Source organism: Myotis nattereri, assembly GCF_964212035.1.
Source record: "Myotis nattereri genome assembly, chromosome: 10".
NCBI lineage: Eukaryota > Metazoa > Chordata > Mammalia > Chiroptera > Vespertilionidae > Myotis > Myotis nattereri.
This window is the reverse complement of record NC_138085.1, coordinates 29,827,777-29,841,618: the sequence shown is the minus strand read 5'-3', so window position 1 is coordinate 29,841,618 and position 13,842 is coordinate 29,827,777. Positions and strand designations below refer to the sequence as shown.

Here is a 13,842-nt window from a genome sequence, read left to right as displayed (position 1 = left end):
ACTGCCTTAGAAGAAACAAACCCTGCCGACACCTCAAACGTAGACTTCTAGCCTCCAGAACTGTGAGAAAATAAATTTCTGTTGTTTAAGCCCCAGTCTGTGGTATTTTGTTATGGCAGCAAATTAACCCAGCCCCTCACCTGCCATTTTACAGAAATCTCTCCTTATTCTTCCCCTGGCGTCCTTGAATTTCCTCTCCTCCTTCTCAGAGGCCAGATTCCCTCCTGGTCTCAGGCAGAGCTGTCTGCACCTTATCTTGAGTGTGTGGCCTACAGAAACATCCAGTTCTCCGGCTCCTACTCCCAGGCCTTCAGCTTATCAAAATAGTTTCCCAAACAAGGACTGCTTCCTGCCCAAGAAGAATTCTACCACCCGCAATGAAGATCAAGACATTTCCCCTCGTGTTAGCATCATGCCTGTGCTGCAGACCATGCCTGGGTTAGAGAAGTGTTCCCGAGATCCGCCTGGAAACCCTCAGGAGAAATGTTTCTGTGACAAACCAGAAAGTTATCAAGATCAAGAACAGCCCAGTCGTTTTTTAGACTCACAGAGCACGTTAAAGCAGGAAAGGTTCCAATAAATCCTATTGTTTAGGAAATAGTCTAGTAAAGAGCTTCTAAATCAAAGGAAGGAAAAGGAGGGACAGGAAGAGGAGGGGAAAAAAGGAGGCTTCATCCCCAGGGGCCTTAAGGGAGCATCTGGAGCCTCCCCTCAGTATCCTAAACACCCCCGGTCCCCTTACCCCTGCAGCCTTCAAGCTTTGAGCTTCCCTCTCCTCCTGGGCCTGACCTCTCGTGTCTGATGGAGCCTTTGTTACCCTTTGCTGGTCAGCCTGTGTCCCTGACACAGCCTTCTTTTGCTGGAGCTGCCCTACCCTGAGCTGGTGTTTTCTCTCTGGCCAAGTAACCAGCCCCAGCCTCCAGAGTGCCCCTTCCACTTCAGCCCGGGGCAATCCCACACTCCAATTAACCCCACCTTCTTGTCCCTCAGGTTGTCCCTCCGGGCACTGGGCATCAGCGACCAGGGATGTGCCTGAAGGTGAGCCTGGTGGCACCTCTGTTACTTGGTGACTTAGACCTGGGAAGACCCTCTCCAGGGCTGTCTGCGCACACACAGCTGTTTATTGCAGTTGTGGCAGCAAATGCTTTCTTACGTTTTTGTTTTTCCTCCCCAAATGCCAAGCACCGAGGTAGTCACATAGGAATTGTCTCATGGATGCCATTGGGAATGGCAATGTTTGCCACAAAACACGACCATCTACTTTGGTAGAGTCTCTGCCTCACCTCTAGGGGCCTCTGGGTGGTGGTGGTAGGGGGTTGAGGTGAGGCCATTTGGTGGTGGCTGGGCTCTGACTCCAGCCCGGGACATGTGATGAGGAGCTGAGGAAGTGACCTTCCTGTTTCCTTCCTGCTTCCTGTTTCCTTCTACAGGCCATGAGCACATGCTTCTGAGTGGCCTTCCTCCTGTTGCACAAACACGCTGAGATTTCCTGGCTGACATGTCAGTTCCCCCTCTGGACACAGGGGAGGATCTCCTGGAGTGCCTGGCAGCAATGCCACTTTGGATCCCAGACAGAAAACCCAAGAACAGCTCTAATGACCTTGATTTTGGGTCAAGGTAATTGGCTTCATTGTTGTGCCTGGTAATCTGACCCAGATAGACCATCTACTTCATATATATATATATTGATTTCAGAGAGGAAGGAAAAAGGAGAGAGATATAGAAATATCAATGATGAAAGAGAATCATTGATCAGCTGCCTCCTGAATACCCTACACTGGGGATCTAGCCCACAACCGGGGCATTGAACTGTGACCTCTTGGTTCATAGATCAACGCTCAACCACTGAGCCATGGCAGCCAACCAGACCATCCACTTCTTAGCCCGGGACACAGACCACAGTTCGGACATGCTGTGAAACCCCACGGGATGTAGAAGGGCCGTAACCACACAAACCTGCACAGGGCATGGCTGCCTGTGAGGCTCTGTCGCCAAGAGCTTGCTCTCATTTCCCCTCGCTGCTCTCCAAGATATTTTGCCCCCCTTTTAAGAGTGAAGAAAGGGCCTTAGAGAGGCCAGGGGCTTGCTCAATACCACACAAAGTGGCCTTTGTGCTTCTGGTCAATGCTTTTTCCACACAGATGGACCACGTGGGGTCAGGAGGGGTGGGAACATCTTGTGTTCTCTCGACACTCGCACCTTCCCGGTGGTGTCCCGCTCTCCCTCCCTCCTGGACAGGGAGAGCAGCACGCACCTGCCACCCTGCTGGCACAAGACTCACTGGGTTCGAGTTTGCAGAGGAGAGACAAGACAACCACGGTACGTATTGTCCATCCTTGGTCCTCAGAAAGAGCACTGGAGGCAGGAGCAAGGCCCACGGATTCTTGGCACAGGGTGAAGTGGAGTACCCGGGGGGTGGGGTCGGGTGCCCTAGCCTTGCCTTGGGGAGTCTAAGTAGCTCCCGTTCTGAAGTGTTTAATCGGCCAGGAACGTGTGCACGAAGAACAAAAAGGCAAAAGCAAACAGTGGTTACACTTATACACAGTTAAGAACTTGCCCATCTGCAAGTTCTGGTGTTTTAGCAGTTTCAGATCCAAAGTAGAATTTTAACCCTCATTACTGCCCCCAAATTAAATTCGAGGGCTCCCTTTGCAGGAGACCAAAGCTCTGGCTTTCGGACCCATAATGAATGTCTCCTGTTTCCATTTGAGGGCTGCTTCTGGCATGCCGTTCTCCTTGCTTAGATTCAACTCGCCTCGACTGGCGCAATATTAGGGGTTTTCACCCACAACGCCTCATGCAATTCTCCCAGCCAGCCCAGAAGATTGGTTCCTTCTCTCAACTTCAGAGATGAGGAATCTGAGGTTTACCTTGGTTAAGTCATTTGTCTGAGATCAGCAGACAGCAAGCGGTTCCCAGGATGCTAGCCAACATCACACTGACATGTGTAGACATGACATGGTCCAACTAGGTCAGGACCTATCCTCCCCACTCACAATGATCTTGTTTATGTTTTTCTTACTACTCCCCAACAGCCTCAACCACATCTTTCAGGTTATTCAATTACCCATATGTTTGATTGACCTGTCAAGGTCTCCTTCTGAAGGGCTGACCTTCCTCAACATCTCTCCTCATCCTCTCAGGACAAGGAGTTTCATCACAGACTGCAGAAGCTCTCTGAGGCTCTGTGAAGAACAGTGTATTCCCAATGCCTGACTATTCCTCCCTCTGTCCCAGCTACTCCTGCTATAGTGGATGGAGGCGGCTAGAAATTCTGTTTACTTAACAGGTTTTCTCATCCCTAGTCTTCTGGTAACAATGCTCTTCCTTTTTTTTTTTTTTCCTTTGGGGAACTTCCTCTCCCCTAGACCTAATCCTCAACTGCCCATGATGATTCTCCTCTATTTCCTGGTAATAGAGGAGAGATGAGTGACTGAAGCAAACTTCAGTCTGATCCTTCTGGCCATCCTGATTGGTCCAAGGATGAGCATGTGACCCAATCCACTAATTACAATTTTCCCCTCTTCAAGCAATGACACAATGAATCTACTCTGCTGGTACTGGCATCTTTTTTCATCTGTCCAATTATCCCCATTGAATAAATACCTGGTTTGGAATTGCTGAGTCATATGTATGTACATTTTAGATATTGGCACATTTTGTGAGGCGGCCCTACAGAAAGGTTGGCCCAAATTGACACCATCCCAGCACTACGTGAGGGTCGGCCCTGCACAACCGACAGCAGCTGGCGTTGTCAGTCTTCACATGTGTGCCCTTCTGGAAAGTGAGGACAGCTGCTGAAATCTGTTCCCAGCTCAGGCCCTCTTTTTGAGTCATGTCCCTACGTGCCTGTTCCTAAAGTTACCTACCCCTGACCTTGCTTCTCAATTTCTTGCCTGGTCCTGTGTCCAAATCCATTGGTCTGGTATCCTCGTCTACTCAACAAGACTGGAAAGTGAGTCTTTATCAGTCACATCCCTTTTCCCTTTGAACTCCTTGCAGGTGCTAAGAATGGTTTGGAACCCGGTAATTATTTGTTGAATGAATGAATAAATGAGTAAAACCGCTTCTGTTAGCCACTCATTCCCTGCTCAGCTCTGGGTGGTGCCATTCGTGGGGTCAGGGCTGACCTGACAGATAAATGCCTAAGAATCCCGATAGTCTAACAGCATCACCTCTTTTATTATCTCTATCTTTTCCTCACTATAATGAGCCTCATAACCCTTAAGTTAGGATGACATACATTGCCCAGAGTTCTTCCTTGGCTCTTTTTTTTTGGTTAATCCTCACCCGAGGATGAGGATATTTTTCCATTGATTTTTAGAGAGCGTGGAAGGGAAGGAGAGACACACAGAGAGAGAAACATCGATGTGTCAACTGGATGCACCCCGACCAGGGCCGGGGACCAAGCCTGCAACTGAGGTATGTGCCCTTGACCGTAATGGAACCCGGGATCCTTCAGTGTGTGGGCGGACACTCTATCCACTGAGCCAAACTGGCTAGGGCTTCCTTGGCTCTTTAAGCACTTTGCCACTTGTGGTTGTAATTGGTTTTTTATTTATTAATTGATTGATTATTTTTACTGTTGACGGTATTACAGATGCCCCCCTCCACCCAACCCCCGCCCCATCCCAGACCTTCCCCATGCTGTTGTCTGTGTCACGGACTATGCATATATGCACATACGCTCCTTGGTTAATCTTTCCTGGTCCCCGCCCCCACCACCACTCTCCTCCCCTCTGAGATCTGTCAGTTTGTCCCATGCATCCATGTCTCTGATACCATTGTAATTAACTTAGTTATTAATAACAGGAAAGGAGCAAAGGGGTACGCCAGATATTATAGGCATATCATTTAGGCAACTTCACGACAACTTTACACTCCCCAGGGGCCCACCAAGGGGAGACATACACACGCCCAGTAAAGATGGGGGGATTAGTGAAGGTCCTTGTCAGTCACACTTGAGAGCAAAGGTCATTGGGCAGAATGGGCGTGGCTGACGCAAGGACTCAACATTTGGGCTACTTAATCCCCTGAACAAAAGAACTCGCCCCTTTCTGCTCTCTGCTTCCTCTTGCTGCCCTTGGGACTTGTGTGACTCTGGGCTTGTGGGCTCCCTTGCTTTTGCCCAGTTGGCCCACAGCCATGCGGACCCCACACAGTGGGCTCAGGGACTGCAACTAGCCTGATACTGAACTGCACCCGGCTCTCCCACGGGAAGGAAACTCTGGACCCTGACTCTGCTTCTAGCTTTACCGAAGGGATGTAATGCCACGGAAATAAAGCGCTCTACCATTTCATCCTCCAGTGGGGGCCTCCAGAAACACTTATTTCGGTGGTACCCTAAGAACCCCACTTCCACCGATAGCACCTCTGCACCTATTCTATTCCTCAGTGTTTAAAGAGCTCATTCATCACGTTCTTCATGGTCCCTGGGATGCTTGCTTGCTCTTCTAGAGGGGACCCCCATGGCCATTCCTGAAGGGGGGCTTGGGGTGCAGGGGATGCGTGGCAGCCATGCTTTAGACCTCAGTTTATGTCCATCAGTAATATTGCTTTGTTTTAAAAATTTATCTTCTGGGATGTAGTTACACCCCAAGCCGGTATCTTCACTGACAAGGTCAACCTTTACCTTAACTGAGCCTATGTGTCTTTTTGCATCTATAATAGCACACCCTTTGAAATGTCTGGGTAACTTGTAACTCCCTTTCTTCTGGACCCCGTGGGGCACAACCTAATGTGCTGGGCACCAGGACAGATACCACAAATTCCTTCATTGTTATCATGTTAACTGTTCCCGCACCCACCTAAGTATGTGTCTATCATTTTACTTTTTATCCAATCCCAGGTGTTTCCCTGCTTTGCTTTCTCCCACCTCTCTAGTCTATCACCAATGGATTTCATGTAGCCCACCTACGTCCCTTTCCTTTCATTACAATGTATAAATACAGATGTAACCAGCCATTCTCCAGAGCATTATCTCAATTTGTTGAGGTTCTGCTTCCTGGCATATGTCAACAGTTTGGCTCAAATAAACTCACAAAAATTCGAGGAAAAAAAAAAAGTTGTCTTCTACATATCTTATTAGGTCTATTCTTAGGTGCTTAATCTTTCTGCGTATAGTAAATGTGTTCCTTTTCCTGTGATGTTTTGAAAGTGGCTATTGTTTGTTTATTACCACATGATTTTTGTATGTGGATATTGTTCTTGGCCACTTGTCTACAGTCTCTCACTTTTACGAGTTTTTAAGTTTATTCTCTTTGATTTTCTAAGTAGATAAGTATCTCCTAAACAGTAAATATCTTGTATTAGACAAGATGATTTTTTAACAGCTTCATGGAGATATAATTCATATCTCATACAATTTACCTACTTAAGGGATACAATTCAATGTTTTTTTAGGATAGTCACAGAATTGTGCAACTATCACCAAAATCAATTTTTAGCACAGCAAATAGCAATTTTTAAATTCCTTTTTTAAGAAATTGAATTGGTTAGGGTCACCAGTGGACTGCTAAGTAGTAATGGTGATCATAGAAAACCTGTCTCATTCCTTACTTTTCTGGATTGCTTGATTGTTCACCACTGAATAGGATGTTTGCTAACTGGTTTGGGTGGTTGGTCTTTGTCACAGTAAGAAAGTTTCCTTCTGCCCTGGCAGGTTGGGCTCATTGGAGCATTGGCCGGTGGACTGAAGGGTCGTGGGTTCGATTCCCAGTCAAGGGCACGTACCTCGGTTTCAGGTTCAGATGATCCCTGCTCCGAATCAATGTTTCTCCCCACCCCCAGCCCCCATCCCACCTCCTCCCTCTTTTTCACTCTTTCTAAAAATCAATGGAAAAAATATCCTCGGGTGAGGATTTAAAAAAGTAAGTTTCCTTCTACCTCTCCAGCTGGCCAAGAATTTTATGTTCTTGTTTAGAGAAATAGGCACACATTTTATCAAAACCACTTATCAAAGCATTTATTGTTATGGGAATATCTTTTCTCCCATTTAATCCATTAATGTAACAAATTAATAGATTCTCTGCTTAAAACATCTTTGCATTCTTTATGTATAATCCTTTTAAGACACCATTGGATTCAATTTGCTAATAGTCTATTTAGAATTTCTGCCTTTCACTTTTTAGTGCTAGTAGCCTATAGTTTTTCTTCCTTCTTTCTTCGTTTTCTTTTCTTTCCTTTCTTCTTCTTCTTTTTTTCTTTTTTTTAACATGCTGAGGTAAGCCAAGGTCATGCTTTTCTCAGGATGTGTTCAAATAATGACTAAGCAAAACTGAGGAAGGTACAAGGGCTGAGCTATTTTTGCCCAGCACAGGACTCCTCTAACAGGCAACCTTTGCTCTGGAGCTTCTCATTGGGCGGACAAAGGTTTGAACAGAACCGCCTGCAGCTCTGACAATTTCTCCTGCCCGTCTGGATTCCACCTTTCCCCCTTCACAGGTGTTGTTCACCAATAAACTGCCTGCATGCCTAACTCCAGTCAGCATCTGTTTCCCACAGCCCCCAATTGATGCATGTGCCACCCTTTCCAGTTTGGTATCTAGACTTTTGTCTTCTGTACTCTGGAAGAATTTGTGTATCACAGAAATGATCAGGTCATGGAAAAGTAGATGTAATTCACCAACAAAATCATCGGAGCCTGTTTTGTTTTTGAAGATTTTTTTTATTGATTTTTAGAGAGAGAGGAAGGGAAAGGGAGAGAGAGAGAAACATTGATGTGAGAGCATAATATAGATTGATTGCCTCCTACATACCCCCTTCCGGGGATCAAGCCTGCAACCTGGGCATGTCCCCTGACCAGGAATTCAACCAGCCATCTTTTAGTGCACCGGAGGATGCCCAATCAACTGAGCCACACCGGCCAGGGCTTTTTATTCTGTTAAGGAAAGGAACTTTAACAATAAATATAATTTCTGCTGTGGTTATTGGCTAATTCTGGTTTTCTCTCTCTTTTTGTATAAATGTTAGTAATTTGCATTTTTCAAAAATTCTGTATTTTTATCTAGATTTCAATTTTTTCATTAAGATTAATTTCTTTTTAGTAGTTTCATAAAATATTTTAAAATTTCATTGATAGTATCCTGCCTCGTTTCAAATGATATCTCTCAAATTTTTATTCAAATATCTTATTTATGAGATTTAATTAGACTCATCTATAGTAATGGTTTTTTCAAAGATTAAGTTTTTGTTTTATTAATTACATTTATTTTTTATGTGCGTGTCCCACTTCATTAAATCCTGCCAGTTTTTATACTCCATCCCTCTACTTTCTCTGGGTTTATTTTGATGACCTTCTATTCTAGTTTCCTTTTTTAAAATCCTCACCCGAGGATATTTTTGCCATTGAACTTTAGAGAGAGTGGAAGGGAAGGAGGAGGGGAAGAGAGAAAGAGAGAAACTTTGACTGGTTGCCTCCCACATGCGCCCTGACTATTAAATTTCAGAACTCTATTGTGAGCTGTACTGAGGCGTGTCACTATTATATCTTTTTGGTGAATTGTAGTTTTTACCAATATGAACTAATCCTATTTGCTGTGGTGCTCTTTAATTATTTAATTTTTTAAAATTGTGTTAAAATACATATAACAAAATTTGCCATCTTAACCATTTTTAAGTGCACATTCACATTGTTGTGCGGCAGTTCCCACCATCCATTCGCAGAGCTCTTTTTACCTTGCAAAATTAAAGCTCTGACCCATTAAACAATGAGGGGAAAGAGCATGAGAGAACTTTTTGAGCTGATGGTAATGCTTTATATCTTCATAGGGGGGGCTGCATTATACAGGTTTAATGCATTTGTCAAAATTCAGCCAACATACACTCCAGATTTATGTATTTCATTGTATGTAGATTTTACAGCAAAGGATCTCTATTGAGCCCTAGTTATGATATGCATATTGAATATTTAAGGGGACAGATACTGATGTCTGCAATTTACTTGGAAATACATCATCTTGAGAGGCACTGCTGGGAGGATTCCTGGGGTTCAGTGAGGTGGTAACAGCCTCATTGTGAGTGGGACCTGGGTTCAACCCCTGGGCACTGTGACCTTGGGCAAGTTAGTTAATGTCTCAGCTGGGGTTTCCTCACAGGTACAATAGAGATAACATCTTCCTCCGTAGGGTGTCCATTGTTTATTGAGCAGTTAGCACAATGTCTGGACCCAGTGCTAGCTCTGAGGGAACCACTGTTATTGTTGTCACTGGTAAGTACACTCTAATGAGACTCTGAGAAACCAGATTTGGGCTCTGGTGCTGCACTTATAAGCTGAGACTTTCATTCTCACAACAATCCCCAAGGGAGTAGTATTTCCCATATTTACAACTAAAGAAACTGATATGCAGGTCCAACATCAAGTCTTCAGATCTTGATCAAACAGATATTATTTTCTAACTAGGGGCCCGGTGCACGAAATTCGTGCACGGGCAGGGTCCCTAGGTCTGGCTGGCAATCGGGGCTGATCGGTGCCTTCCGTCTGCTGGCCAGGGCCTTTCTTCATTCCACGCTACCCCCTGGTGGTCAGTGCACGTCATAGCGAGTGATCGAACTCCTGAGGGGACACTTTGCATATCAGCCTTTTATATATATACTAGAGGCCCGGTGCACAAGAATTTGTGCACCCTCAGCCCAGCTTGCCCCCTATCACATACTGGGAGCCCTAGGGGATGTCCTACTACCTGCTCCCTGCTCCCCTTGCGGAGTGGGCCTAAGCCACAGTCTGGCCTCCCTTTGTGGGAGTTGACCGGGCTGATCAGGGGAAGGCCGCAGCCCCATCACCGCACTGTTGCAGCCACTGCCAGTCACGGCAGCCACCAAGGTGTTTTCATCAACATGGACTCCAGTCCCTTCACCATGAAAAAATGACAACTTTCTTTAGGCATTTTCAAGAAGTGTCTTTCATAGGATATGATCTTTCTTTCTTTCTTTCTTTCTTTCTTTCTTTCTTTCTTTCTCTCTCCTCACCTGAGGATATGTTTCCATTGATTTTTAGAGAATGTGGAAGAGAAAGGGAAAGACAGAGAGAAACATCAAAGTGAGAGGAACACTTTGATTGGTTGCCTGCCTCCTGCATGAGCCCTGACCTGGGCCCGGGCCAGGGAGGAGCCTGCAACCTAGGTACATGCCCTTGGTCAGAATTGAACCCAGAATCTGCGTTGGGCAGGCCAAGGCATTACCCACTGAGCCAAACCAGCAAGGGCAGGATATGACATTTCTTAACCCTCCAGCAGCAGACCTTCCTTTTTTTCTCCAGGAGTGTAGTAAAAAAACCCTAGATCACCTATTTGGACTCTCATTACCCAAGTTACTAAGAATATTACCAGTGGCATACAGGGAGCTTAGCCAACCAGCAGTCAGAAAAGGTGTTTCCTCTGTAGTTCACACCAATTGCCAGTATGGCCCCTGCCCGGGCCTAATGCCTCTGGCGAGTCATTAGCCCTGGGCCGGGGCACCCCCAGCTCCCCCGCCACTGCCACCATCAACGATCACTGGCTGGCTCCTCGTTGGCCCAAACCTAAAGCCTCAGGCCGAGGTGTTAGGCCTGGGCCAGGGCACCTCCAGCTCCCCACAGCTGATCGCTGGCTGGCTCCGCCCAGGCCCCAGCCTAAAACCTCAGTCCGAGACTTGGGGCTGGCATATGCAAATTAGCCACCATCTTGGCTGTCGATTAATTTGCATATCTCGCTGATTAGCCAATGGGAAGGGTAGCGGTCGTACGGCTAATTACCATGTTTCTCTTTTATTAGATAGGATACTAGAGGCCTTGTGCACAAAAATTTGTGCACTCGCAGGGGGGTGGGGGGGAGGGGCTCAGCCCAGCCTGCACCCTCTTGCAGTCAGGGAGCCCTCAGGGAATGTCCGATTGACAGCTGCAGGAGCGGGCCTAAGCCATAGTCTGGCCTCCCTCTGCAGGAGGTGACCAGCGGGCCTATCAGCGGATGGAGCCAGCAGGTGAGTGGCTGTCCCCACCCCTCATCGCCCTCTGCTGCTGGTGGTCACCGCCGCCCCCCCATCACCATCCCCTCCCTCTGCCCATTGGCACCCGTCTTGGCTGACCTGGCACCGCCTGCTCACCGGCCCCGGCCCCACCAACCAGTTGTTCTGCCATTTGGTCTATTTGCATGTTAGGATTTTATTATATAGGATAGACTAGAGGTCCAGTGCATGAGATTTGTGCACTGAGCGGGGGGTCCCTCAGCCCAGCCTGTGCCCTCTCACAGTCCGGGACCCCTTGCTCCTTACCTCCCGCCTACAGTGGAGGCAGGAGAGGTTCCCACCACTGCCGCTGCACTCACCAGCTGCAAGCCCAGTTTCTGGCTGAGAGGCGATCCCCCTGTGGGAGCACACTGACCACCAGGGGGCAGCTCCTGTGTTGAGCGTCTGCCCCCTTGTGGTCAGTGTGTGTCATAGCAACCGGTTGTTCTGCCATTTGGTCAATTTGCATATTATGCTTTTATTTATTTTTTTTAATATATTTTATTGATTTTTTACAGAGAGTAAGGAAGAGGGATAGATAGTTAGAAACATCGATGAGAGAGAAACATCGATCAGCTGCCTCCTTCACACCCCCCACTGGGGATGTGCCCGCAACCAAGGTACATGCCCTTGACCGGAATCGAACCTGGGACCCTTCAGTCCGCAGGCCGACGCTCTATCCACTGAGCCAAACCGGTTTTGGCAAATTATGCTTTTATTATATAGGATAATTCTTTTGGCAGGTATGGTCGCAGAAAAATTACCATTCAGCAAAGTGTATTTTAGCGCCTTCTTCATTTCTTTTCAAGCTTCTCCCCACCAAGTTGGTGTGAGGAGTAGAAAGTTGGGGGCAGCCTGAGATTCCTGAGTGATAGTAACACCCTAGGGACATTTCCCAGGACCACTCAGGGCGATCTAGAAAATTCTCCCTTCTTCTGGCTCTGGCTGACAGATCCAGCCAGTAAACAGAGAAGATTCACTTGTGATATCCCTGAGGCAGTGCCACTCAACGCCTGGCGCACTGACCAGAAGCATATGTGTAGGGGAGGGAAAATTTTTACTTGTCCCTCTTAGGGTTCCTGGCTCAGTCTGAATATTAAACTGACACAGGCTAACAGGAGAAAAGCTTAATTTTTTAAAAAAAATTTTTACATGTATATGGGAGCTTTCACAAGAGAATGAATACCCAAAGCAGTGGCCAGAGCAGGAAGCTTTCACACCTTTTAGACAAAATAAATTTGTGAAGAACTGACAAGTCTGGGCTAGGGTAGTAAGGAGTGAAAAAGTAACCAGGAAGTCACGAGTTCATTTAACAAGGTTTGTTGGTAAGATTTCTTATCCCTAGAGGGGTATATAAAAGGACTTTTCACAAGGGGATTTTCATGATCTGTTCAGGGAAATAGAGTGACCTTTGTGCTTCCATTATTTTCTCATACTCCTTCCGCTTAAGATAGTCAACATGCCATGGTGCTATGTTTGGGGGTAATGGGTCCTGAACCCTATCATATGCATTATCTGGGAGTTTGTCATACATGACAGTTCTGCCTCCACCCCCATCCAGACCTACTGAAACAGAATCTCCGGAGATGGGGCCCAGGATCTGCGTCAGCCAGTTCTGCAAGAGACTCTTCAGCACAGTGACGCTGAGAAGGACGGCTCTAAGGGACTAATAAGGGGACATGGGAGTGGACCAGTCTCTGTAATCTTGTCTTTCCCCAAAATGGGGTGACTGCTATGTGCTGTGGGTCTTTCCCAAGGAGGAAACAAGACTGAAAAGGGGAAATTGCATTAAAAAATGTTTTCTCATTTTTCTTATTCTCAAAGCATTCTTTTCAACATGTTTTTTCACAGAGAAAACATATTTCCATATTTCTGCCTCCATAGAAATGATGGGTGTGGTATGTTTGGCAGCATGGAACAAACCAGAGAGGAGTGCAAAGTGGATTCATTCCTGACGTGACCAAGACAGGCAGGAAAGCAGCTTGGTGAAGAGGATCTTGGCAGGGTGTGATGGCGCCTCGGACTGGAGGTGGGCCCCAGCCTGTGCTTTAAAAAAATTCTTTTGTAAAAGGCTTCTTATCTGTGGTGCACACACTAGCCTGTCAGCTGCTGCCCTGCTGTGCTTCCCCCAGCCGACCTTGGGTGGGTGACGTGGCTTCTCTCACCCAAGATGATGATGAGTATTAAAGTGCCTGGTACCTAGGAGACAAGTTAAAGTAACCTCACGTTGGGTCCTTGTTGTGGAAGGAAGTGTGGTACAGAACGGAAACCAAGAGGTCTTTCTGCTGGCCTCCATCACATGCAGGGCACCCAGAGTCCCATGCGTCAGGTCTTTCCACAGAGAATCCATGGAATCAGGGTTTGATGTGACTCCTCTATTCTGCTTGAATGGGTCACCATGGCCGCGCCCCAGTATGGAAGACTTGGGGCACTGCCTGTGGCCACCTTTTGGTGAGCTGAGACCACTCTCCCGTCCCCCAGAGTCTCTCCTCTAGCTCTTCCCGCCCTCCAGCCCCTTGCATTACCCGCTGAGCCTGGCCTTCGGTAGGGATGAAAGGTCCTTCTCAGACACATTTGGTTCCATGGCTGGTTAACGGGCAGGGGGAAGGAGGAGGTGGGAAATTCCTCTGGATTTGACTAGACCTTAAAGCAGTGATGGTGAACCTTTTGAGCTCGGCGTGTCAGCATTTTGAAAAACCCTAACTTAACTCTGGTGCCATGTCACATATAGAAATTTTTTGATATTTGCAACCATAGTAAAACAAGGATGTATATTTTTGATATTTATTTTATATCTTTAAATGCCATTTAACAAAGAAAAATCAACCCCCAAAAAATGAGTTCACGTGTCATAGGTTCGCCATC

At 46.7% G+C, this 13,842-nt stretch overlaps 1 long non-coding RNA gene across 1 annotated transcript; it reads left to right on the top strand.

Moving 5' to 3' along the window:
- The first annotated feature begins 2,236 nt into the window (after positions 1–2,236).
- Positions 2,237–12,650, top strand: LOC308526232. The gene is made up of 3 exons (XR_013996525.1): positions 2,237–2,319; positions 4,325–4,422; positions 12,539–12,650. It is a non-coding gene; the product is annotated as an uncharacterized lncRNA (long non-coding RNA).
- The last annotated feature ends 1,192 nt before the right edge of the window (positions 12,651–13,842 follow it).